Source organism: Hypanus sabinus, chromosome 1 (genome assembly GCF_030144855.1).
Source record: "Hypanus sabinus isolate sHypSab1 chromosome 1, sHypSab1.hap1, whole genome shotgun sequence".
In the NCBI taxonomy this organism is placed as follows: domain Eukaryota; kingdom Metazoa; phylum Chordata; class Chondrichthyes; order Myliobatiformes; family Dasyatidae; genus Hypanus; species Hypanus sabinus.
In genome coordinates, this window is record NC_082706.1 from 189,970,534 (window position 1) to 189,993,664 (window position 23,131).

Here is a 23,131-nt window from a genome sequence, read left to right on the forward strand (position 1 = left end):
TACCTACTTGTGAATACCACAATAGATGACACTGAGAGGTCTGAAGTCAAGCGAAAAAATGCCGGATATTTGCTGCACCCCAGGGAGGACAGGATGATTTTTGGGTCGCTACCCTTCACCCGAATATCAGGACAAAGCTTCTCCTATTTTCTGATCCTATTTTAATTTATTTTAAATTTCCCTGCATCAGCTTATTAAAAAGTTTCAATTAAGCAGCTTTCTAGTCCTCAGCCTGTGAATGTCTCTCCTATAAGTAATACCTGTACTAGCTGTCTTCCCCCTTCTTTCACACTCCACACTGTGCCCCTCACTCCTCTGTCCCCCATCCCCACCAGCTTTGCTAAATTCTTTCCTTATCATTTAGATGACAGTTCTGAAGAACAATTGGCACCTAAAATAGCATTGGCTGTACTTTCTCCATCCTCTTCATGGGCATTAACTGGACTGCTCTTTATTCCTGGAGAGCACTGCTTATTTCCAGAGTGTGCTGAATTTTTTTCTGATAGCCCTCGTTTGCAAGAAAGGGGGGAAAAAGTAAATTATTCTTTTAATTCAGCCAATGCTCTGGTTTGGACTATTAAAGGGACGATTGTTGATTGCTTTGTTTTAAACATTAGCCTGGAAATATAAATGAAGCCAGGAGCACAAGGGACCCCTTTAAGTGAAAGATAACATTGCAAGAGATAGCACTTTAATAACTTATGAGCTCATTAGCAGTCATAGTTATTGGTATATAACTGGCTGGCAGATGTTGGTGTTTCTAAATAGAACAGCTACATTTAGACCATTCCGGATGGTAGTAAATTGGGACATTCACACGTCCCAAACTAACTGAAAAACATATGTCAGTGCCCTTCTTTTGGAGTCGGGCAGATCACCAACCTATGGATTTCAATTAGGATTGTAGAATAGATATAAACCAAAGAAAGGCAAATTATTTTATAATTCATTTCAGTTTAGTTTAATATTGATTTGTAACTATTCTAGATGTCCTTAGGTACATTTTTAGAGTTACAAACAAGGTCATCTTTTCAAATAAAATAATTTACTTTGATCTGGAAAAGACAAATTGCACTTGTCTCTATTAAAGTTGTAGTCATTGAATTGTTGTTGCTAAGGCAGGCCTCAAATTTTGCATACGTACTAAGAAAGTTCAGCACCTTCTGACAGAGTGGTAAGAACAACCTGGCCCATTGGCCCATTGAGAAGGCCAATGAGAGAACCCAGCCTCACTGAGATTCTGGGAGATCCGTGCTAGATCTGAATTTTGGCATTTAAATCTTTGGCATATAAGAGAAGAAGTTCCTTTAAAATTACTTTGTTTTAACTCAATATTTTTATTGTTTGTGTGCTTTTATAATGAACACAAATTTTCTAAAACGTAAAACTTAAAAATTGCTAGACAAACGGCAAAGCTTCATCCCCAGATATGGTGTGGGGAAGGGTTGTGGGTGGAAAAGGAGATAAAGAAAGAAAGGTCACCTTCTCTATACCACCTGAAACAAATAGTTTTTTGCGTTTGTTTGATAAAACCTTGTGTTAAAACAACAGGCCAAACCTTGCTGGGAGATGTTGGCAATTCTGTGGTAAACTACTGGTATCTATCCACATAACAGTAGGAAAATTTGGGATTTCAGCAAATGCCTCTTCACAATCCTGAAATTGGTGGTTTATTCCAGATCCTCGTCTACCAAAGTGTTCCATCAGTGGTGTGATATCTGTGAAATAATTTTTTTAAATGGAGTCTCCATAGCTATATGGAAGAAAATCAAGAACATTATAAATTGACTTTTTCCCCTGTCCCAGTCTATTTAATTCAAGGAATAACTAACTTAAAAGTGCTTGCGCTGTTGATTCCTTTCCAAAGTATAATTTAATAATTTAAGTAGTTTATTTAATTTCTTGAATGCTTTTGAATTTCAGAGTATATCGGAAGATATGACAACTTTGACATGACAAGATATAGGTATGGCATTTGATTCTTGTTTTAAATACTTACTTTAAGTCTGCTTCCAGAAAGCATGGCCTGAATTTTTTCCTGGACTTCTCTCAGTTTCCTTTCGAGTTGTGAAAGGAGGGAAGAATTGGCACATGTATGAAACAGAAATGGAGGGCCACACAGGAGGGAAGGGTTGGATTGATCTTGGAGGATGTTAAAGGGTTGGCACAACATTGTGGGCTGAAGGGCCTGTACTGTTCTGTATTCTATAGAAATTCTTAGTCCACCTTTGTGACATCAGGGCAAGCCAATTACAAGGAAACAGCTAAGCCTGGAGCCGGGACTACAATTATTGGGATTCAGGACACTTTTCAGTTTCATTGTCTCCTACACCATCCAAATTCCTCACTTAGATGTGATTTCAGCATCTGAATATCTATGACATAATGCACATAATAAATTGTTCTTTGATGTCTCAATTATTGGACTTAAACTGAATTACAACATTTTACTGGAACACCAGTTTATGCAAATTTATCTAGTTAAATTATTAATGAATACATCTTCTTTAGAAAGCTGATGGCACTTGAAATTAAAAAAATTAAATCCATTTTATTCTAATTTGATGCACGGCTTTCACATAACCTTAAGGTTAATGCAAGAATTGATTCATAGGAAATGAACATGATTCACTTAATTTTATGGTTTTATTCATAAAGACATTTGAAGCCTGGGAAATATTGAATGGCACAACAATATACTTGCAAAAGAAGTTAAAATATTTCACATAGTCACTTGTTTTAATAATGAATTTTCGGGTTAAGGTGGTGCCTGCGTACAGCGCCCCTTCAGTTGATATATTTCACTTCCTTTATGTCTTTCACATTTGTTTTTCATCTTGGATGTGATGCTGGAACTGCTGGTCTGTGATTTGCTGTTTGGAGATCCTGTGGGTGTTCCAGCACTCTACAGTCTCTACGAGGATTCTGGGAGGCAGAGGTAACATGTGCAAACCTCAAGGTGGGATGGGGTGGGGTGCAAGCCGATGTTCGACTCCATTTTGCCGATCAAAGTGACGAGGGAAATTGAATCATCGTTGCAAGTGCCGAAGCTTGGAGGTTGTTTGGGTGAAATCAGCACTCTGCAGTCTCCAAGGGGATTCCAGGTGAAAGCCCCAGCAGGCGTGAAACTCATGGCGGCAGGTCGCGGGTCAGGGCGCAAGCCAATGTTTGACTCCAGTTTGCCGATTAAAGATCCTGTTGTGTGCCAATGAAAGCGACAAGGGAGAGTGAAGCAACGAGGCGAGTGTGGAGGGCTGAGGATTGCTCTGCTACGCTATCGGAGGTGGGAGAGCCTGCCGCTGTGCCCAGAGAACGTTGCTCAGGTTTTCTGCATTTTAGATGCAACTCCCCTTGGACTATAGACTTTTATCAGTCTTATTTTTTTTGATTCTCTGCTTTTTGCCCGATATTTCTTGGGTTTTTTTGTGCATTTGCGGGGGGGGGGGGAGGTTTGGGTGTCAATGTGGTTCTACTTTGTTCTTTTTTTTTGAGTGTGGAGGGGAATTTGGGGGTTGATGTGCCTGTTTCATTTTTGTTTGCTTTTTTGGCCGGGGAGGGGAGACTTGGGGAGTTGATGATTGTGTTGCCTTTCTTTTCTCTCTTGATCTTATGGCCACCCGGAGAGGAAGATTTTCATAACTGCATGCTTTGATAATAAATTAACCTTTGCATTTAAATTCAGTGGAGGGATTCGCACCATTATCACACAACTTTCAAAGATGCCTAACGAGCTACACCTCCATCCACACACAGACACCTGACTATGGCTCCCTCTTCCCTACTATAAACAGAGAAAATGTCATCTAAAGGTAGGCTTCTTCACTGTTGCTTTGAGTCGTCTGACTGGTCCACACTCAAAGACTCAGCAGCCAACCTAGATGTGTATGTCATCACTGTCACGGACTTTATGAGCAAGAAGTCAATCCAAGTATTCCTAAACCCTACCATGGATGAACCAGGAGATCCACTCTCTACTAAGGTCCAGGACTCTGGCATTTGAATTGGGTAACCCTGACCTGTACAAGAAGGGCAGTGTGGTAGCATAGTGGTTAGCACAACGCTTTACGGTACCAGGGATCCAGGTTCAGTTCTCGCTGCTGTCTGGAAGGAGATTGCATGTCCTCCCTGTGATGGTGTGGATTTCCTCTGGGTACTCTGGTTGCCTCCCACAGTCCCAAGAAGTAATGGTTAGTAGGTTAATCGGTTGTTGTAAATTGTTCTGTAATTTGGCTCAGGTTATATCGCGGGTCAAAGTGCCGGAAGGGCCTATTCTGTGCTGTATCTCAATAAATCAATCAATCAATCAATAAAATTGAGATATGGCCTTCATGAAGCTGTCAGGGAATCCAAGAGACAATACCAATGCAAATGTAAATCCCAGACCAGCTGTCATTTGTGGCGGGACTTACATGGTATAATGAGCTACGAAACAATGTTGTCAACCGTGCAGCCCTTCCTGATAAGCTTAACACATTCTACTTGCATTTTAAATAGAGCAGAATGGAATATCGCCACTTGCTCTAACAGCCTTCTAATGCACCTACACCCACAGTCACCACTGTTGACATTAGATCAGTCTTCTGGAGAGTGAACCCACAGAAAGGACCTGGCCCGATTTGTGTCCCCTGCTGTGGGGTCCTTAGATCTTGCACAGATCAGCTGGTGGGGCATCTTTGCAGACATTTTTAAACCTCTTACAACTCTCACCTGCTTTAAGAAGACAACTATCATCACAGTATCTAAGTAAAATAAGACAACACACCTTAATGATGACCACCCAGTGAATCTGACATTCACCATCATAAAGCCCTTCGAAAGGCTAGTCATGGTGCACATCAACTCCGGCCTCCCAGACAACCTCGACCCAATGCAGTTGCCTACTGTCAAAATAAGTCTACGGCAGACACCATTTCCCTGCCCTCACACTTACCTCTGGAGCATCTGAATGATAAAGACACCTAGGTAAGACTATTGTTTACTGCCTTCAGTCCCTTCTTCAATACTATAATTCCAAACAAACTTACCCCCAAACTCGTAGATCTGGGACGCAACACCTCCTTTTGCAACTGGATCCTTAACTTGACGACTAACAGTCTACAATCGGTAAGGATAGGCAGCAACATGTCCGCCAGGATTAACTTCAATAGGCTGTTCTCAGCCCCTACTTTATTCCCTTCAAACATACAACTGTATGGGCTGATTCTGCCTCAAGCTTCGTCTATGCTGGGCTAAGTAACAATGAGTCAGTGTACAGGAAGGAGATAGCAGGACGAGTGATACGTTGTCATGACAACAACCTTTCCCTCAATGTCAGCAAAGCAATAGAGTTGGCCTTTGATGTAAACAGGAGTGAATTCGCCAACCCCCTTCGGAAAGGGGAAGGGGCGGTGCACATGCTTCTGTTTACATCAATGGCGCTGAGTTCAAGAGGCTTGGGATCTTCAAGTTCCTTAGTGAACATCACCAATACCTTGTCCTGCTCCAACCACGTAAAAGCTATGACCTGCAAAGCGCATCAGTGCCTCTACATCCTCAGAAGGCAAGAGAGAGATTTGACATTGTCTCCTTTAACTCTCACGAATTTATATTGATGCATAAGAGAAAGCCTCCTATCCAGATGCTTGATGTGGCAAGTGACCCGCCCGAGACTATAAGAAACTGCAGTGAGTCATAGATAGAGTTCAGCACATCACAGAAACCAGCCCCCCCCCCCTTCCATGGTCTCTGCCTACACTCATTGCTGGCTCCGTAAAGTAGGCAGCATAATCAGAGATCCCACCCTCCCTGTACATTATTCATTTTCTCCTCTCCGATCCTGATGCTTTGCTGCTTTGGTGGGGGGGGGGGGGGTCTTGGGGTTCTAAATTTTTCTGTCATCCATTCTTTGGGATTTTCTCCTGTTTTGTGGATGTCTGTGAAGGGTAAGAATTTCAGGTTGTTTACTGTGTACATTCCCTGATATTGAATGAAACTACTGAGCCATCGGGCAGAAAATAAAAGAGCCTAAAACCATGTATCACCAAGCACAAGGACATTCTTTGATGCTGTTAAGACTATTGAACAGTCCCCTAATGTAATAAGATTCCCTCTTAACCTCATAATCTACCTCACTTGGCCTTGTCACTTATTGTCCACAGTTTCTCTGTAACCATAACACTTTGTATTCTGTTATTGTTTTTCCTTTGTACTTCCCCTGTGCACTGATGTGATGAAATGAGTTTGTCTCTGTGCTTTGTGGTGCATCAGGCGGTAACCTTGCCATTTCTTTAGCATTTTTGTCTGTTTTTTTAAGGCCGAGTTGCTAGCTCAATCCAGCACAGGTTGAAAGCGGGCAAGGAGCTGGCTGACTTTGAACCCGGGACCACTCGCTTCAAAGCCCGGTGCGGATGCCACTACAACACCGGGCGGCTAAAGGTGAGGGTAAACTCAAAGAAACTTATTCAGCCATACAGTCCAATCCCTCCTCCATCTTGAATTGTGAAAAGGTAGAATGAAAACAAAGACACAAAAATTAAATACATGAGCATACTTCTAAAACCTTGGGAAATTTGTGTAGAGGCATTAAAATTTTAGAATTCAATGCATCACCTCTTTTTAAAATAATTCATCTTTAATAAGAATGCCCAATTTCATAATTTCAAGTGTTAACTCTGTTAATAATAACTTTGTGAGCACAAAATGAACTCGTGTATCCATAATCGTTGACAAAAAGAACAAGACATTCTCTACAGTTCACAAATAGTACTTACATTATTAAAATTAAAAATTAACAAATTTAATGTTATGGAAAAAATATTGAAAACTGCTGAAGACTTTATAATTAAATTGATATTCAATTAGTTTTGTAATGCATTGCAAAAAAATCTCAACTTGACAAGTTTGGAATATTGCTTACATCATTCTTGCAAGTTACAATAAAATTGTGAAAACACAAAATTATTTTGTTTCAAATTCTAGAATTTTGCATATCTTACTTCTGGCATTGATAAAATTAATGGATATTTATCACAATTTCACAAATCACTTTATTTTGTTGGATGATGGAGGAAAACCAAAGACACTTCACCTCTTTACACGTTACTTTTGATGACCTCAGGACATACCAAACTACTTTATGGACAACTTAATTGCTTTTTTTTAAGAAAAAAAATGTTGTAATCATTGTAACAGAGAAATAAAGCAGGTGATTATTACACAATAATGTGATAATAATCAGATCTGTTGTACAATATTGACATAAGTGAGAAATACTAAACACATTAGCACACCCAAAAACATCTGAAGCACTTCCAGGGAATTTTTACGGCCATGATAGAGTGCGGACTGTGGGTGGGACGGGACCACCAAATTGACAGCAACTCTGACAACATAGCAATATCCCAGTACAGTATTGCATTGGAATGAAAGCCTAGAATTTGTTCAGAATCAGAATCAGCTTTATTATCACCGGCGTATGACGTGAAATTTGTTAACTTAGCAACAGCAGTTCAATGCAATACATAATATAGAAAAATAATAAATTAAATAATAAGTAAATCAATTACAGTATATGTATATTGAATAGATTTAAAAAACATGCAAATAAACAGAAATACTATATATTAAAAAAAAGTGAAGTAGTATCCAAAGATTCAATGTCCACTTAGGAATCGGATAGCAGAGGGGAAGAAGCTGTTCCTGAATTGCCTTCAGGCTTCTGTACCTCCTACCTGATGGTAACAATGAGAAAAGGGCATGCCCTGGGTGCTGGAGGTCCTTAATAATGGATGCTGGCTTTCTGAGACACCGCTCCCTTAAGAGGTCCAGGGTACTTTGTAGGCCAGTACCCAAGATGGAGCTGACTGGATTTACAACCTTCTGCAGCTTCTTTCAGTAGCTCCTGTGCAGTAGCTCCTCTGTACCAGACAGTGATGCAGCCTGTCAGTTTTGAACTCAACATGCTACCCGAGTTGTGAGGCCCATCAACATTGACACAACAAACTCAAACCTCAGCACTTCAACCCACTTCACTTTGCATTAGAGAGTCCAGAACTAGAATCAGGTTTATTATGATGATGATAATAATAATACCCTCCTGATGAAGGGTTTCGCCCTGAAACGTCGTTATTACCTCCTCCCATAGATGCTGTCTGGCCTGCTGAGTTCTGCCAGCATTTTGTGTTTTTTATCAGGTTTATTATGACTGTCTTACATGGCATGACATGTGTTGTTTTGCAGCAGCAGAACAAAGTTACTATAAATGACCAAATAAATAGCTAGATAGATAGATAAATAAATAAATAAATAAATAGAGAGAATAAAGGAGTAATAAGGCGATGTTCATGGACTATTCAGAAATGAGTTGATGGAAAGAAAAAAGTTGTTCCTGAATCACTGAATATGGGTCTTCGGGCTCTTGTATCTCCTTCCTGACAGGAATAACAGAACAGAAAGCTAACACAACTCCATAATTCATTTCAACCCATTCCTTTAACTCTCTACCTTGTGTACCTTCAACCATCTGGGAATCACCTCTGCAATTCCCATGCTGGTCCTTGTCTATTTTTCTTCAAGATTCTTAAGTTTCTCTTGAAACCTACTATAACAAAATGTTGAGTGACCCCTCCTGTTTTCTCCACGTCCCAGCTTCCATTTTTGAATTTTGAAGAGACTGAGAATAATGCTCTCATTAAAAGATACTTTAAAATATCAGTCAGTAGTTAGCAAGGCTCTTTAAGTACTGATTCAGAAATTTATAGGAGCTAATGCACAAACTTAATTTGTTTTATATAATTTATTCCTGCATTAGCAAGGTCATTGAATTCAGCCTGTTTGGAGTGTGGTGGATATAAAATACAAAAGATAGAAGCCTAAATTTTCCGTTCATGTTGTTTTCAGCACAATTCCTGTGTGCTGAAATCCTGGAAATCCTTGATCAAAGGATGGTGGAATTTTACAATGCAAATCACAATCAATACCATTTTAGCTCCTGTTATTTTAAACAATGCGGTGTCGCACCCACAAACCTTATCGTGCCTACAGTAAGTTAATCATTTAATACATTTATAAGTCTTCAAGGCAATTCCAAAAAATATCGAGATGATTTGGATGCAAATACACTACTAAGTAAGCTCTGATATATTTTGTGGAACACAAAAGAAATTTCAGAGCCCCAAACAGTCCATCCAGGTGATGTAACACTTCACTGTGAATCTTTTGGGGCCATCTACTGGCATCCAGTGCTCCTGACGCTGCCTCCTCTACATTGCTGAGACCCGATGAAAATTGGGGTCCACTTCGTTGAGTACCTCCGCTCCATCTGCAAAAAGCGCAATTTCCCACCGGCCAAACCTTTTAATTCCTATCTCCATTCTTATTCCAACATGCCGGTTCATGTCCTCCTCTTCTGCCACGATTAGAGCACACACAGGTTTGAGGGGCAACACTTCATATTCCATCCATGTAGCCTCCAAATTGACAGCATGAACATCGATTTCTCCTTACTGTAATTTTCCCCCTCCTTCTCCCTGACTCTGACTTTTCTTTTTACCCGCCTATCACCTCCCCTGGTACCCGTCCTTCTGCTAAGGATGATTTCAATATCTCTGCTAAAGCCATGGGAATTTCTGCATGCCTCCCTTGTCCTTCTTCCCCTCCCCCCCACCTTCTTGTTCTGGCATCTTCCCCCCTAGTAAATCTAGTCAGCTCCATCTTGGGCACTAGCCTACAAAGTACCCAGGACATCTTCCGGGAGCGGTGTCTCAGAAAGGCAACGTCCATTATTAAGGACCTCCAGCACCCAGGGCATGCCCTTTTCTCACTGTTACCATCAGGTAGGAGGTACAGAAGCCTGAAGGAGCACACTCAGTGATTCAGGAACAGCTTCTTCCCTTCTGCCATCTGATTCCGAAATGGACATTGAACCGTTTGACACTACCTCACTTTTTTATTATACAGTATTTCTGTTTTTTGCATGTTTTTTAATCTATTCAATATACGTATACTGTAATTGTTTTACTTATTTATTATTGTTATTTCATTTATTATTATTTAATTATTATTTTTTTCTATATTATGTACTGCATTAAACTGCTGCTGCTAAATTGACAAATTTCATGTCACATGCCAATGATAATCTGATGAAAGGTCTCGGCCCAAAATGTCAACTGTTGATGTGTTTCCACAGATGCTGCCTGACCTGCTAAGTTCCTCCAGCATTTTATGTGTGTTGCTCAGCGTTCCAGCATCTGCAGATTTGCTCTTGTTGGTTATTTTAAAATTGGGTTATGCGTATCAAGTGAATTTGCTGTGATTTGAGATACCTGTTATTTTGAACTAAACGTTCTTAATTACTCAAGAGGGATTTTGGCAATGTGTGATTATGTCAAAGGAATACGTTTAAAAGGCACTAACTTTAGGGAAAAAAGAATTAATTATTTTGAAGTCACGGAATATCTTCTTACACAGAGGTTAAGTAAGGAGTATTTATTATATCTAAAGAAAAAAGACGATAAAAGACAGATAACAAATTTAACAAATCAGATTAGTAACACTGATAAAATCTTACAAAGTTTACTTTGTTGATAATAAAAGATATTATTAACAGATCCATACTCAGGGAACTAACACTTCAATAGTGAGACAAGTTTAACCTATGACCTTGTAACTTGGGAAAGAGGAGAACAAAGCTTTGGATACCACAGTTACAAAGCTAAAGAAAGACTGACGGGATAACACTGTGCAGTAAGCTCTTGAGCTGAGTTATCTCAACAAGTAAGATTGCAACTTCACACCACTATTGTTGAAAATGTCAATCAAAGCTATGAAGGAGAATTATCTTCACAAATATTGATTACTTCAGCTGAAAATAAGTTTATTTTATGAAAATCTCTTTTTAAAAATAGTGCAATGTACATATGATTGTATTAGGCAACGCAGATACTGTGATTATAATAAGTTTGAATAAGTATGTATTTCTGAATAATGGAACAACCACTGCACCGCATTAGCTGTTTCCACTTTTTCTGTTGTGGAGGAAAGGGACAAAAATTAAAACATTCCCAACATTGAATTTGTCTGCTGTGTGAATCAATGGTAAATGAAAGGGAAAAATACTGAGAAATAGGTCTTGTGTTCATCTTAGCTGAGAAAGGTAAACTCTGCGGCAAGGACAGTCTGGGATATCCCTCCGATAATTGTCAGCCCACTGCCGAACTGTATCAAAAACGGCTTATTTGTGAGAGTTTGTGCTTATGTTTTGTATATCCTTTATCTGCACCAGAACATATGCATAACCAGTACAACAATGTACATTAATCGCAGAATATTATCCCAGTACACCACATCTGCCCAGTCCCAACATAAGAACACAGAGCATAGAAGCAGAATTAGGCCATTTGGCCCATCATTTCTGCTGTGCCATTCTGTCAGGGCTGATTTATTACCCCTCTCAATCCCATTCTTCTGCCTTCTTCCTGTACCCTTTGACATACCTATTAATCGATAATCTATCAATCTCCACTTTGAGTATACCCCATGACTTGGCCTCCACAGCTGCCTGTGGCAATGAATTCCACAAATTCACCACCTTTTGGCTAAAGAAATTCCTCCTCATCTCTGTTCTAAGTGAATGACCTTCTATTCTGAGGCTCTGCTCTCCAATGTTGGACTCCCCCACTCTAGGAAACATCCTCTGCACGTCCAAGTATGGATCGTTATTTATATTTTAGACTATGACAGAAAACCTCACATCCAGTTGAGAGGATAAAGAAAACTGGTTCTATGTAGAAAAAACTGTGCCATATAAACTGATTAAGATTACTCAAAAATATTAGCATAAAAGAGATTTTTTTCCTCCACACTGCAGCAGTGAATGGTAATCCAATATGACAGCTTGTTCTTTCAGAAGAACCAAAGGAAAAGCGTACGGAACATCAATTGTTTCTCTGTCCAGCCATCCTCCCTAACTTGCTGAGTGTTTAAATTATTTTCCTCTTTCATTTCACAGAGCTGCTGGGCACGAGAGATTTCCGTGAATTGACACTTCAAATCAATCGATATCAGAAAAGGGAAAACCACAACAATGGACCCCTCACCACTCCACCACCTGAGTTCAGTGATGAATAGACAATGGACAATAGGTGCAGGAGTAGGCCAATCGGCCCTTTGAGCCAGCACCACCATTCACTGTGATCATGGCTGATCATACACAATCAGTACCCCGTTCCTGCCCTCTCCCCATATCCCTTGACTCCGCTATAGAGATGCCTTGCCTCTGAATTGAATCTTACTTGGCAAAGCAGTTGGACATTCGGAGGCAATGAACCCATTAAGAAAGCCACACCTATCCTTATTGCTATTGGCTAATGAAGTAAAGGGGTGGGGCAGAATAATAACCTTTCTTTTGGCAAAGCTGCCTTCATAAACCAGAGAAGATAAAAGAAAATGTATCTACATAACAAAGTCCAATATGTGCGACTAAAGATTAGTATTGCTCACAAACATTTATTTGCTGTGTTTGCAAAACTTTAGAGAACAGCAATCAGATTACTCATGAGTCCAGAAAGCTACAGCTTTCTGCTGATGCACGTGCCTCTAGTGTCCTACCCAGATTTATACCTAGTCAGTGATTTGTTCATTTACTGCTGATTGGAGTCCTTGGTACAAAGTGTTGAAGTGGACTTACTGGTGGCGATTTGTAACAAGATTATTAGAATGTTATTTAACATTTGGAATCTTTAGAGCTAGTTCAATCCAGTCCAGGCCTAATGTTTGCATGTTTAATATTACACCAGCAATCACTGGTTAAACCATTCTCCTCTTCCCTCACCTCCTTTCAGAGCCCCACAGAGCCCTTCTAGGTGAGGCAACGCCACACCTGCAAATCTGTTGTGGTCGCCTATTGTACCTAGTGCTCCCAATGCTGCCTTCCCCATGTTGGTGAGACCCAATGTAAATTGGGGACTGCTTTGTTGAGCAGCTCCGGGCCATCCACCTAAAGCGGAATCTTCCAGTGGCCAGCCATTTAAATTCCTGTCCCCGTTCCCATTCCCATTCCAACATGTCAGTTTGTGACCTCCTCTTCCACCACGATGAGGTCATAGTCATGGTAGAGGAGCAGCACCTCATATTCCATCTCAGTAGCCTCCAACCTAATAACATGAACATTGATTTCTTCTTCTGGTTAATTTTCCCCCTCCCCTTCCCTCTTTTCCTATTCACCACTCTGACCTCTTTCCTCTTCCCTTCACCTCTGCCTGATGCCCTTTTTTCTTCCCTTTCTCTCACGGTCCACTCTCCTCTCCTCTACCAGAGCCCTTCTCCAGCCCTTTGCCTTTCCCACTCACCTGACTTCATGGCGCTACTTCCCCTCCCCCCCCACCTTTTTACTCTGGCGTCTTCCCCTTTCCTTTCCAGTCCTAAAGAAAGGTCTCGTCCTGAAATACTGATTGTTTACTCCTTCCCATAGATGCAGAGTTCCTCCAGCATTTCGTGTATGTTGCTCTGGATTTCAGCATCTGCAGTATCTCTTGTGTTACTGGTTAAACCATGTGCTCTTATCCCTTCCAAGGTACAAGTAACAATCAACAATGAATTAAGTACAGATCACAACTGGAACTTCCTTGATTGGCCTGGCTCGTTACTACACCAACCAGTAAGCTAAGCCGAAGAAGCACAGAAAACTTTTTTTTTAAATTCATGTCAAGTAAAGCATTTCAAATTTATCCAATGCTCTACCAAATGTTGATGAGGACTCCCTAAAAGTCAACAGATACCTTAATTCATACCAATAATGTTGCCAAGCACACTACTGTAAACAGAATAGTGGAATTCTCTATAAACTAGTTACAGATTTGACCAAGTCTTGTAAGATAACATTCAAAATTAAAATTACCACCTACAGTTACAGCAAATATACTGGTTGTTATGATCCGAGGGTCAAGCAAAGTCAGTAGAAAATTAGAATAAAGCTTCTGTATTCTCTAACCATTGTATGAGTCTCCTTTATGGCACAAGTACAAGAACTTATGGAATCCACATATCCATTTTAAACCTCGTATGCTTTCATCCTATCAATTATTTATTTCTCTAAATATATATATGCTAAGTATGCAATGTTCCATTCCTTGATGTCATAGTATATATCAGATGGATATTAAAAGAAATATGAAATGCTGCAATTGGCGACACTCTTGCAAAACAGGTTGATAGGTTTTAAAGAGCAGGTTAGGTAAACTGTAAAATGAAATGGAATACCTGCACAATTCTCCCTTCTTATTGTTTATCCCTCTTTAATTAATTGTTATTGTGCTACATTTGTGCCGTCCTTACCGCGGGCCTAATACTTAAGTCCAATAAACATATTTCAATATGGATGTGGCAAAGGACAATGCACAGACACTTCTAGATTGCTTGTGAAACCATATTAATATCTGAGCTTGAATTGATGCAAAGACACACAGTAGTTTTCTTGTTCTGCTGTAAGGCACTCCAAGCATGGTAGCAATAGGACAAAGTTATTGTTCAAACTCATTATACAAAGAATTAACATGTAAGATTTTAGGCCCACTGTGATCTTTTGATAGATAATAATTAATTTATTTTGTGGAATACATATTTTGAATGAATGCAGTTTGTTTCAGTGAATGCCTTGGCCATCATTTTTCAAAACAGCAAGTAAATCGCTAAAAATATTTCAAAATAGTTGTGAAATGTAATAAACTATACTTGTTAAAAGCATATACCATCTAATAATACTTGTAAAATTAACCTCATCCTTAAAGTTTACCAATTCACAATACAGTTCTCTTATTTGTATAATGCAACTGACAATATTGCAGATAATTAATTACTCACAGTGTCGAACCATGTTCCAGTCCAGAAAAGATGTTACATCACATTATGGACGGTCGCGTGTCAGGATTGTTATATGCAAAACAAAACAGCAGTGAGAACAAAATAACAGCAGAGGCTAAGAATATGTTTATTTTATGATATGTCTGGGATACTATAGAGGTTAGTGCCATTAAAATGGGGATTTATGTTAAAATTTATACATCCTTTGAGTCCCTTATCTAAGAAAGGATGTGTTGACATTGGAGTGGGTTCAAAGGAGGTTCACGAAAATTATTTTGGGATTGAAAGGCTTATTGGAAGGAGCGTTAGATGACTCTGGGCCTGTACTCACTGGAGATCAATAGAATGAGGAGGGATTTCATTGACACCTATCGAATGTTGAATGTTAAATGCCTCAATAGAGTGGATGTGGAGAGGATCTTTCCTATGATAGAGGAGTCTGACCAGAGGACACAGACTCAGAATAGGGGGATAGATGGGAGATGAGGGGCAATTTCTTTAGCCAGAGGGTGGTGTATCTGTGGAATTTATTGCCACAGGCAACTATAGAGGCCAAGTCATTGAGTAAGGCAGAGGTTGATGGATTCTTGATTAGTCGGGGCATGAAGGGATACGGGGAAAGGCAGGTGATTAGGATTGAGAGGGAAATGGATTAGCCATGATGAAATGGCAGAGCAGACTTGATGGGCCGAATGGCCTAATTCTGCTCCTATATCATTGCCAATAATATGAATGCATCTTCCTCGATAAAATTTAGGAAAACTCAGATTTATGATGTTATATATGATCATATGACTTTAACAAACAAATAGTTCAAATTTCTGCAGAATGATTCAGTAAGGAGTGCAGAGTAGCACAAGTCATTAAGAAGTCACATTTCAGTGTATGCTGTGCATTTAACCAAAATTATAAATGATCAACATTTCTACTTTCTCTTTAATTTCTTCAGGTTGTGCTTTTCTTTAAGCAAATTAAAACACTTTATGACTAAATGGCTCAAGAAATTATAAGCTCTGTTCAATTTAAAATAACATTGCTACATTTTGGTTAAATAGATTGAAGGTTAGTTGAAGTTTTGCTACAAGGCCAAATGACCAGTTTATTCTTAATATAGTTGTTAATCAATCAAACTGATTTGAAATAAATTGGTTTTTAACTTTATTTGCCATATTCTGCTTATACAAACTTGAATACATGGCTTTCAAAATATTAATCAAAGTAGAATTGATACCATAAACATACCCGAAGTCTAATCATTCAGTAATAACCATGTTAATTTGAAACCGGTTATAAACTAATACAACTTAATCGGCGATGTTCGATCACCAAACTGGAAGATAATCATATTAAGGTAGATCAGCTGATGACTGGCATTTTTTCACTGCCTACCCTGTCAAATCAATGTAATGGCTTAGTTTAGGAAAGAATTCGTACAAAGTATTAATATATATTAACTGTATTTTAAAATTTCTCCTTATTACAGTGTAAAATCAGCATGTTCAATTAAATCTCATCTAACCTTGCGTCAGGTTTAAAACTAAGCCGTTTAGAACAGCAATCACGTTTCCATCAACACATAAGCTTTTCGTACACGTACATAGTTAAAAGCAGTGAAAATACTGCAATCAGAGGCTAAAATAACTCCGCGTTTAATTTATCCATTGTATATCTCTATTGAATTTGCTCAGGTCATATATGCAATTGCAGCGTTTGGATTTATTTTACAAGTACTCGGAGACTTTTGCAGCTTGCATGGTTTAAATACGTGCCAATTTGTCTCTATTCTTTTGCCGGGATATCTGAGAGAGCAGAGAGACATTCATGAATTCCATGCCCTCGGCACTCAAAATTCATCTGGCAAATTATCTTCAATGATATTAAGCCTCGGGTTGGGTAATTTGTAATAAGTTCCATAACTGCAGTAATCTCATCACGCATACTGTACACGGTCAAAAAAAAAACATTCTGCCCCCGAACGGGATTTGAAAAGCGAAACAAAACTCAAATTAACCTTCACAGATCAAAACCCTTACCTTTCCCACTTTAAGCAGCACTTCAGAAGTCCCCAAACAGTTGAAATTGAAAAAGACTCAAACGTTGCATAACAACTAATCCGTGTTTTTTTAAATAACACTATTTTTGAAATACTGAATTAAACATTCAAATAGCATACATCCACTTGCAAAACATCGCAACTCCAAATCCACTTTCTTTTTGCGCTGAAGACTAACTGCCCGAGAGGTTTCCAGTTCAACGAATCCGAAAAGCAGACGCATCTTGCACACCGCCCATCAGGGCCGTATACGCCAATCCCATTGGTCAATCATCTTCCCTAATCACCTGGTGCCGAAAGCGGAATCCTGATCCCGGGATCTGTCAATAATAAACTGACAGGTACATGTCAACCTCCTCCATTTAGAACTGTTGTCAATCGGGATAGGTTATTATTAGTAAACTCGTTTTTGATCCAAAAGTGCCAGTTAAGAGGCATCAAAGTCCAAAATAATGAGCTGGTTAATTATGAGGGAAGTTTCGATTGGATTCAAAAGATGGTGAACCAAAAATACACTGAACAAAAGTCATTCTGAATATTGTTAGCTTGCCACCTTTTTCAGCTATGACAAAACCACTTGCAAAGGTTGGGAAGGCGAGTACGGTAACGGAATAGAGCAGAAAATCCTCGATCTGAATCTGGAAATAACTTCAGCTCACTGTTACAAGTGGCAGTAGAAGTGGACCCAAGCGCAGGACACAGGCACGAAGATTGAGCCGGAAGCCTACATGGACATGAACGTTGGACAACAAACAGGAGGGACTTGGACACAGAGCCTGGACACAGACGCGGAGCCTGGACTTGGACACGGAGCCTGGACTTGGACACGGAGCCTGGACACGGACGCGGAGCCTGGACTTGGACACGGAGCCTGGACACGGACGCGGAGCCTGGACTTGGACACGGAGCCTGGACACGGACACCAAGCCTGGACACAGACACGGAGCCTGGAAAGGGACACGGAGCCTGGACACAGACACGGAGCCTGGACACGGACACGGAGCCTGGACACAGACGCGGAGCCTGGACTTGGACACGGAGCCTGGACTTGGACACGGAGCCTGGACACAGACACGGAGCCTGGACACGGACACGGAGCCTGGACACAGACGCGGAGCCTGGACTTGGACACGGAGCCTGGACACAGACACGGAGCCTGGACACAGACACGGAGCCTGGACACGGACACGGAGCCTGGACACAGACGCGGAGCCTGGACTTGGACACGGAGCCTGGACACGGACGCGGAGCCTGGACTTGGACACGGAGCCTGGACACGGATGCGGAGCCTGGACACAGACACGGAGCCTGGAAAGGGACACGGAGCCTGGACACAGACACGGAGCCTGGACACGGACACCAAGCCTGGATACAGACACGGAGCCTGGAAAGGGACACGGAGCCTGGACACGGACACAGACCCTGGACACAGACACCAAGCCTGGATACAGACACGGAGCCTGGCAAGGGACACGGAGCCTGGACACGGACTTGGCGCCTGGACATGGACATGGATCCTGGACACGGACATGGAGCCTGGACTTGGACTTGGACACGGGGTGACAAAACCAAACAACGACAGACGATTTGTATCTTGACTCAGAGTAGCGGCAAACGGCCGACAATACTCAGCTGGACACGAAGAGACGGAATTCCTGACTCAGAGTAGCGGCAAAAGGTCAGAAATCCTCAGCTGGACACAAAAACAACAGAATTCGCATCTTGACTCGGAGCAGTGGCAAATGGCCGGTAACACTCAGCTGGACATGAAAACGACAGAATTCCCAAAGCAACCCCAGGTACCAAAGCAACTTAGAACCCACTATTTTTGGCGGCCCGGAACGTGCATTGCCGCACTTGCTCAGGTGACGGTCCAGCCCTGAGTAGATGTAAACCACAGTTTTTATGCTGCTGGTTCGGATGAGAACCAGGTGCCTTAATGAAGGAGGCCAGGAGAACATGGGGAAAAGAAAACAAGGAGTTAACGGACCGGACCATGACACCCACAGCATTTTGCTACATATTAACAAACGCAGATGGCCTTTCACACTACTGAGAAATACTGTCCTCTTTCTCATTGTTTTTTTTTCGAGTCCGGAGCCAATCAGATCAGAATGGTTATCAAGTGGCTCAGATATATATCCAGTGGCTGGGGCATTTGTGAGCTGATCGGCCAGAATTCACAAAAAAAACAAATGTAATCAATGATGAAGATTATGTACTCAGCAGTGATAGAGAAGTGCCAGGTTCTCACTTCTTTCAAAGCTGTCCACTGGACTGCCAGGCATCAGTATTTGTTGTTAAGTGAGAACCGTATCAAAATGGGGATCTGGGACCTGGGACCTCTATTAAACTTGCAGTGCCCCCAACTAATCAGGCTGTAGGCTCATGAAGAGGCTAACATGAATGTATATTATATCCATTGCAAAATATTCAACCAGAGAGATGAAAAGTGTTTCTTATCCCCTTTAATCCAACAAATTGAAAAATCATCAACAGCAATCTAATCTGAATCAGTAAGATTTATATTAGAATAGATAAACCCTCACTTTTCCTGGTGTATTTTGCCTCCAACAACTGCAAGCTCTTCCCCTTCATATATTTGAACACCGAGTCCTTCCGCAAATAGCACTTGAACAAAACTTTTGGAGAAGCAGGCTGATCCAGAAAGCAATTTTCCGATGACCAAATTTAATGCATGTGGATGGAAGCTGAGATTTGCTGTTGGCTGAACTGTTGCTCCCACTAGAAAATCAGTGCCACATGTTCATTCATCACAGGGATTTCTGAAGATTGTAAGATAGGAGTCCTTCCATTTATAATATAAAGGCACTAAGGTAATTTTGAATTGTAACCTCTGATTGAAGAAAGATGTCACAGCAGTAAACTTGAATCTATCCAGGTCCCACAAATAGCAATGTGAAACAGCTGAGAGATAATAGACGAGAATGTACTTATCTTGCATAGGTAATTGTAAGGCATGAGTCAGCCTGTTCCCAACTTCGCTGTGACAAAGCTGCTAATAAGCTGGAGGTCACCCTCCATAATATCAGGTACCTGCTCCATGACTAGACTGTGCATGCTGAAGGACAAATGTCCTGAGCTAAAGATCCATATACACTGCACATTGGGAAACAGATCCTGCCATGAATGGGGTCCAAATGAAAAAAAAGTATGCAAAGTTCAATGGCTTGGGATTTTACCCCATTACTTTATCCAAGAATTTAAAATTACATATTAGTACTGAAAATTAACTTTTCTGTATTTTTAAAATTAGTTTTATACTACTTAAGTTTATGACTTTACATATCACAGATTTACACAAGGTGACACGGCAGGGTTAGTGTAGTGCTTTACAGCGCCAGAGAACCAGGTTCAATTCCCACCACTGTCTGTAAGGAGTTTATATGTTCTCTGCATGACCACGTGGGTTTGTCCCAGCTGATTCAGTTTCCTTCCACATTCCAAAGATGTACGGGATAGGGTTAGGAATCTGTGGGGATGTCATGTGGATGCCCCCAGCATGGCCAGACTTGTGGGCTGCCCCCAGCAAATCCTCGGACTGTGTTAGTCGTTGATGCAAAGACTGCAGTTCGCTGTATGTTTCAATATGCATGTGACTACTAATCTTTGATCATTAGCAGTATTTAAAAACTGTTCAAATTTGATTGGGGCACTCTGAGCTTGGAGCATCAAAAGCCCAGAGGTCCATATTGCCCTTCAGGGTGGCCTTAACAATCAGGCCACCAGGACAATTGGACCTATGGGGCTGCAAAAAATGTAGACGTGGCAATTGGGAGCATTAGGCTACACCAAGCATTATCCAGTCCTTTGGGTGATAATCCACCTGAGAGAACTGACAAAACATAGATTTAAGATTTGTTGCACTGCAAAACTACCTACTTTTCTCAAGGCATCAATGGAGCAATGTGTTGGTAGCTGTTCTACTCTCTCTATACACATGACCTGGTGGCTGGGCATAGCTCAAATACCATCTACAAATTTGCTGACAATACAACCATTGTTGGTAGAATCTCAGGTGGTGACGAGAGGACGCACAGGAGTGAGATATGCCAACCAGTGGAGTGGTGCTGCAGCAACAACCTGGCACAACGTCAGTAAGACAAAAGAGCTGATTGTGGACTTCAGGAAGGATAAGATGAAGGAACACATACCAATCCTCATAGAGGGATCAGAAGTGGAGAGAGAGAGAGCAGCTTCAAGTTCCTGGGTGTCAAGATCTCTGAGGACCTAACCTGGTCCCAACATATCGATGTAGTCATAAAGAAGGCAAGACAGTGGCTATACCTCATTAAAAATTTGAGGAGATATGGCATCTCAGTAAATACACTCAAAAACTTCTATAGTTGTACTGTGGACAGCATTCTGACAGGCTGCATCACTGTCTGGTATGGAGGGGCTACTACACAGGACCAAAAGAAGCTGCAGAAGGTTGTAAATCTAATCGGCTCCATCTTGAGCACTAGCCTACAAAGTACCCAGGACATCTTTAGGGAGCTGTGTCTCAGAAAGACAGCGTCCATTATTAAGGACCTCCAGCACCCAGGGCATGCCCTTTTCTCACTGTTACCATCAGGTAGGAGGTACAGAAGCCTGAAGGCACACACTCAGTGATTCAGGAACAGCTTCTTCCCCCTGTCATCCGATTCCTAAATGGACATTGAAGCTTTGGACACTACCTTACCTTTTATAATATACAGTATTTCTGTTTTTGCATATTTTAAAAAATCTATTCAATATACGCAATTGATTTACTTGTTCATTTTTTATTATTATTATTACTTCTTTTTCTCTCTCTGCTAGAATATTTATGGGATTGAACTGCTGCTCCTAAGTTAACAAATTTCACGTCACGTGCCGATGATAATAAACCTGATTCTGATTCTGATAATGTCATTCCTAATGAGTAGATGTTTGGATAATTCTTGTGACAGTCAAAATTCCAAAAACCACACTGATGTAAGAGACCAAGATTAATGCTATGTTCATATGTTGTATATTGATCATCCTCCACTCAATATAATTGTTTGGCAATATTACCCTGTTTTCGTTGGCGAGAAGCCACCATAGAATCTATGGTCTTGGGAGACTTGACAATTTTCACTTCTTGTTGTGTAAGGAAATATTTCATTAAAATGTGAAAACTAGTTAATGTTAGGAACAAGGCTTTTCAAAATGCATACTCTGGCTTTATTAGATCAGAATTATTATTAGAACAGTGAAGAAATGTTTTTTCCTTTCAATTTAACCATCCAAAATATCCATCTGTTTACTAGTTCAGCCACAATGGAAACTCAACTGTATTGGCTTATAGTTTTCAATAGTAAACATAACTACAATTTTTATCAAAGCATATTATTTTTTGATTTAGAATATGTATTTTGAGTAGTTCTAATATATATGTATCCTCCATGAACAGCTGTAAAATCTCTAAGAAATGTTTAAACAATAAAATTTGCCAAAAGACGCATCTTGACACACCTCATCAGATGTGGTAACATGAAAAAGACATCTCGTAGATGGTGAGAATTTTTAATAATGGATGCTATCTTTGTGAGATAACAATGTCCTCAACGGCTAGGATGGTTGTGTCTGTGATGGAGCTGGTTAAGTCTACAAACTTCTGCAGTAATTGTTCCAATTGAATTCCGAAACTTAACAGTTGGTCTTTAACACCTCCATGTTAGGTGCTGTCACAAGTCTTCACCCAACTTGAATTTTTCCTGTCTACCTTCTCTGGTGCTTGATGCAGGATCATAGTGTAGGAAGCATAAAGAGCTCCATTGGTAGAATGCTATCTTAAATGGAGAAATGTCCCTCAAAATGTAGTCCATCTCTTCATCTGAAGGAATATTTCTCAAAATTCTCTTTTTCCATTTCTTCTCCCTCTGTACCAAACTCTCACAATTTAACCCATTCACCTCATGTTACCCATTCTTTTAATGATGCTCTATTTCTAACAGCAGTGATCAGAGCATGAGGTTATCAATTGGTGAAAAGTTATTGTTAAACCCAAAGATAGTTATCTATTTGATAGCCCCTTTATTGTGGATATTGCCATCTAGATACTTGAAACAAGAACTGACTCAAAGCTTTTTTGACCTCCTTAGTAAAGGATCAAGTTGATAAGCCTTCCATCAGCAACAGATATATAGTTATAGACTACTACAGCACGGAAACAGGCCCTTTGGCCTATTTACTCAATTCTGAACTGTTATTCTG

At 40.5% G+C, this 23,131-nt stretch overlaps 1 protein-coding gene across 2 annotated transcripts in view; it reads right to left on the reverse strand.

Moving 5' to 3' along the window:
- The window catches only part of epb41l3a (erythrocyte membrane protein band 4.1-like 3a), a 311,655-nt gene extending 294,579 nt beyond the window's left edge, over positions 1-17,076 (reverse strand). For both annotated transcript variants that reach the window (XM_059983624.1, XM_059983609.1), the window contains exon 1: positions 16,869-17,076. The gene's annotated coding sequence lies outside the window, so the exon portion shown is untranslated. The remainder of the gene's footprint in view (positions 1-16,868) is intronic.
- Positions 17,077-23,131: the final 6,055 nt, after the last annotated feature.